Below are 4,613 nucleotides of genomic sequence, written 5' to 3' on the forward strand. Positions count from 1 at the left end.
AGTTAGTTTTGAATTCCATCATTTCGTTATTTGCATATTGTTTTATAGTTTCCCATTGTAGTATAATTTCCGTCATTACTTTCATTAACTTTGGATAGACTGATAATCTTAGTAAACATTATTTCTAAAGAACTAGGAGTGGAATGAATTCTCTACTCCAACTCTATTGCGATTGCATCGAGAGTAGAAAATTTTGATAAACCCTTAGCGTAAAATAGCCTTAATTTTACTTGCGTTTGAGTCTCGTTACTTATTCGTAGGTAAAACTACCGTTTTCCCTTTTATCAAATGGCGCCGCTGCCGTCTTAGTTCCCTTTAGTATTGTTTTCGTTAGTATTGTTAGTCTTTTCAAAGTCCCATTAAACCCACCCACCCTTGTTTGTTTTTAACAGTGATTGTTTGGTTCATAACTTAAATTTTTTTCAAAGAACAAGCCTGAGCACGACCCGCGCCCTACCAAGGCTAAATTCGATTGCCCCCCATGCTGAAGCGCCTAGAACGCAAATTGGACTTGAACGCGACCCATGCCCTACCAAGGCTAAATTCGAAACGCCCGTCTTTGAACGCTGAACGCGACTGGACTTGGAGCTGAACCCGCCCCTTTTCTGGAAAAGCCCGATTTTCATTGATTAGTTCAAACTTCTATTACTTCAAGTTATTCAGTGTTTCTAACTTGTTACATACACTGAACTCGCGTAAACAAGATGTTATTCATAAGCGAAGCAAGGAGGCATTCATGTACTTCTTTCTTCCACTTCTCGCATCTCCTGTTAGAGGTTTATACTAGCATATCAGGATTGTTTTGAGTGTTGTCGTGTTTAGTTAAGATTGGTCTTAGCATTGCATGAGATTAAGGTCAGGTAGAAGAAAAACGCCTAACGTAATCAACCGGCAACGTCAACAAACACGCCTTTCTAGTATACGACTCACTACACCTCTAGCTAATATACAACACACTCCACCTGAAATAATGGCTGAAGAAAGAGAGTCTCCTCTCTCTGACTTTTACAAAGCCTTAAACGATAGCCCAAAATCTTGCATCGTCCTATCAGACCCAGTGGGGGATTTCCAAATCCCCCCAAATATATTTAATTTGTTACTTGTTTTTCATGGGTTAGACCATGAAAAATCTTATCAGCACATGCGTAGGATTGACCAAGTCCTTACTACATTCCACCATCCTACGGTTGGTGTTGAACAAATTAAACTGAGGGTGTTTCCTTTCACTTTAGTCGATAAGGCGGCATCTTGGTTAACTGCCCAAACGCCTAATTTTGTGGACTCATGGGCCAAACTTGTTCAACTATTTATGGAATATTTTTACCCACCAATGAAGATAGATGAAATGCTTTCCAAGATTCATTTCTTTCAACAGAATCCTCATGAATCATTTTTAGAGGCATGGAATCGTTTCACTGATCTTCTTATAGAGTGTCCACACCATAACCTCGTGAAAGACACGTTAGTTCGTGCCTTTTTCAAAGGACTGTTACACCACCACAAAGAGGTGCTTGACATAATGAATGGGGGTAGTTTCCTCGAAAGGAGCCCTCGAGGCTTATAAATTTTAGAAGTTCAAATAAAGCGTAATAATAACTGGGGTAGTGACGATATCTCCTGCCATGCTAGTTCTTCTACAACAGTTAAGGCCGCCGGTATGTTTGAGATAAAACCCGATCCTGAGCTTAAAAATTTAATCGAATCTCTCACAAAAAGGTAGAGGCTATTTCTGTTCAACAAAAGCCTATCCCCGTCATGAATGTCAACTCCAATCCATGTAATTTCTGTTTGAGTCCAAAGCATCCCGACTCCTATTGTCCTCTTGCCTATGAACAACAACAATCACAACAAGATAATATTTGTTCCATTAATAGCGAACCTAACGCACCTTGGTGACAAAACCCCAACTTCGGTTGGCGAAATAATCAACAACCTCCAAGGTTTAATAACCAAAATGTAGGCCAACAAACAATTACAACCAAGCTCTACTGAGGCAAGGACAAGGACAAGGGAATTATAACAATTATAACAATAATAATTATAATGCTAATAGAGGTATCGTTCTGGTAAATAATAACTATCAAAATCCACCCATTAATAATCAACGTGACATAGTTCCTGTCACTCAACCTATAGTTAACACCCCTTCACAATCGGATCGTTTTGACGCCTTTATGCAAACCCAACACCAGATTTTACAGGCCATCCAACTTTCCTTACAACAGTTAGCATAAGAGAAAGTACAACCTAAAGGTGTGTTTCCAGGTCAAGCGATACCTAATCCTAAAACAACAAACACAACCTTTGAGGTAAACGGTAATACTAGTACTGAAAATGCAAACGTAGGTGAGCTATATGCCATCACCACTCTCCGTTCTGGTAGAGTGGTTGATAACGCCGTGACTATGCCTATAGTTACCCCACCAGTAGTCCCTACATCGGATATTGAGCTAGATACTGAAATAGAAACTGAAGATCCTACACCTGTAGGGGTACCAGTTAAACCATAACCTAAGAAATAGAAAGCCAAGGTTAAACATCCTGTTGATCCATATGCTAATTATAGAGAGAAACCATCGTTTCTTTAGAGATTAGCTATGTTAAACAAGGATACAAATTTTGATGAGATTAGGGAAGTTTTTAAAAATCTAACGATAAACTTACATTTTCTTGAAGCAATTAGAAAGTTACCTCCCCATGCTAAGTTTCTCAAAGAGTTGTGCACTACTAGGTGTAAGACAAATATTCCTAAAGACGCCTTTTTAACTGAATAGTTTCCAACTTTAACTGAACACAATGGAATCGTTAAGTACAAGGACCATGGTCGTCTTACTGTACAATGCACCTTAGGGGATACTCACACGACCACTGCTTTATTAGACCTGGGGGTGAGTGTTAACTTACTCCCTTATTATTTATATAAACAAATAGGTCTATAGGAGATGCAACCTACAAAAATAACGTTGTAATCAGTTGATCAGTCTATCAAGTATCCTAAAGGTGTAGTTGAAAATGTACTTGTTAAGGTTCATGATTTCTACTATCCTGCGGATTTTGTTATCCTCGATACAGAAGTCGCTAACGACTCTATTCCGATTATTTTAGGGCGCCCTTTCTTGGTAACTGCCAACGCGCTTATAAACTGCTGCGATGGTTCGATATCCTTGTCCTTTGGCCATCTTTCTATTGAGGTCAATGTTTTTAAAACGATGAAACAATTTTCTGATACGAATATCGATGGAGAAGTTAGCATGATAGAGAGTTTAGCTCAAGAGTATTTTAACAACACGTTTCTTGAGAATCATATGCACTAATTCATTTCCTTCTGAAGTTCGAATTTCGACAAGGACTCCCTGGACGTAGATGAAATTGAGGAAGATTTCCTTTAACTCTTTTGCAACTCTTCTTTGCCACCTCACGAGTCCCCACTTATTAACATCCATTCATCCCTCGATGCCATGACAGAAGAAGAATTTTTCACCCTCTATCCCAGTGATTCTTCTAACGCACCTATTGAGGAATGTCTTGCATATTTAAAAGATTCTGATGATCTAGAACTGAGAGCATTAGGTGAGCGCCATTTACCTACCTCATATCATCCTATTACTCATTCACCTTTCATTAATGTTCCCCGCCCTCCACCTTTTCAAAGGAACCTTGAGTTTGTGCTTGACCCTCTTGCTTCTTCTGTGCTTAATGATTTTCTAAATTTTCCTAATACGAAAATTACTCCTAAGGGAAAAGCACTTGACACCTTCATTTTTAGAATTGAGACAGTTCTTACCTACACCATGAATGAGTTTTGTGCTAAATCCACATCCTCATTTCTTCCATTCTTTACTTCTAAAACTAATCCATATCCAACATATCTTCCATAAACATCCATTTTCTCACGATCATTCACTTGGACACCCTCTCGTTCAAAGATGAAGACGAAGGTGCATTCTCGGTTACATTCTAGATTTATCAGACTTCGTTTTCATTTCACTAAGTTGCGTCGTAGAAAATCTTGGTGCTTGATTCTGTTTGGAGGTGTATTCCATGTTATTTATTTATGGAAATACCCACAACTCTTTAGGTTGTTAATATATGGTAAACTGCATGTTCATTATATACATATGTTTTAAATATAGTCTTGAGTATCTGACTATAAAAGACTCATTTTGATGTTTGGTGTACTTTCTTTCACTTCCATATATTAGTTAGTTCACCATTCAGGTAACTGGGCCCTCCCTATGGAGTGTGTGGCTGTAAGTACCGGATTCTAAGTCCATGTTTAATATAATTTACATTTTTCACTCTTGCATGTTTTCTCAATTTTTGAGTCATGTTTCTCTATGGTGTGAGTTATGTCTTATTGCTTTTCATTTTTCTTAAATTAAATCTTATTCATAAAAAGTAAAAAATATCAAAACCATAAAAATAGTAATCTAGGAAGTTTTGGGAATCTGACTTTAAAAGACCCACGTTTAAAACAAATTTCCTAATCTTCATTGCTAAAAATTTATTTGGGGGTGGGGTGTTGGTTTTCTGTCCTTGATTGCTAAACTTTCCATTTTTGTTACTTAGGCTGTTTAATCATATTTTGATTCGGGTTGACATTATCTATGAAT

General features: G+C 37.7%; 1 pseudogene; it reads right to left on the bottom strand.

Annotated features, from left to right (window-relative positions):
* Positions 1-1,355: 1,355 nt before the first annotated feature.
* Positions 1,356-1,449, bottom strand: LOC147510547 (small nucleolar RNA R71; annotated as a pseudogene).
* Positions 1,450-4,613: the final 3,164 nt, after the last annotated feature.

The sequence above is a fragment of the Coptis chinensis genome, chromosome 3 (genome assembly GCF_015680905.1).
Source record: "Coptis chinensis isolate HL-2020 chromosome 3, ASM1568090v1, whole genome shotgun sequence".
NCBI lineage: Eukaryota > Viridiplantae > Streptophyta > Magnoliopsida > Ranunculales > Ranunculaceae > Coptis > Coptis chinensis.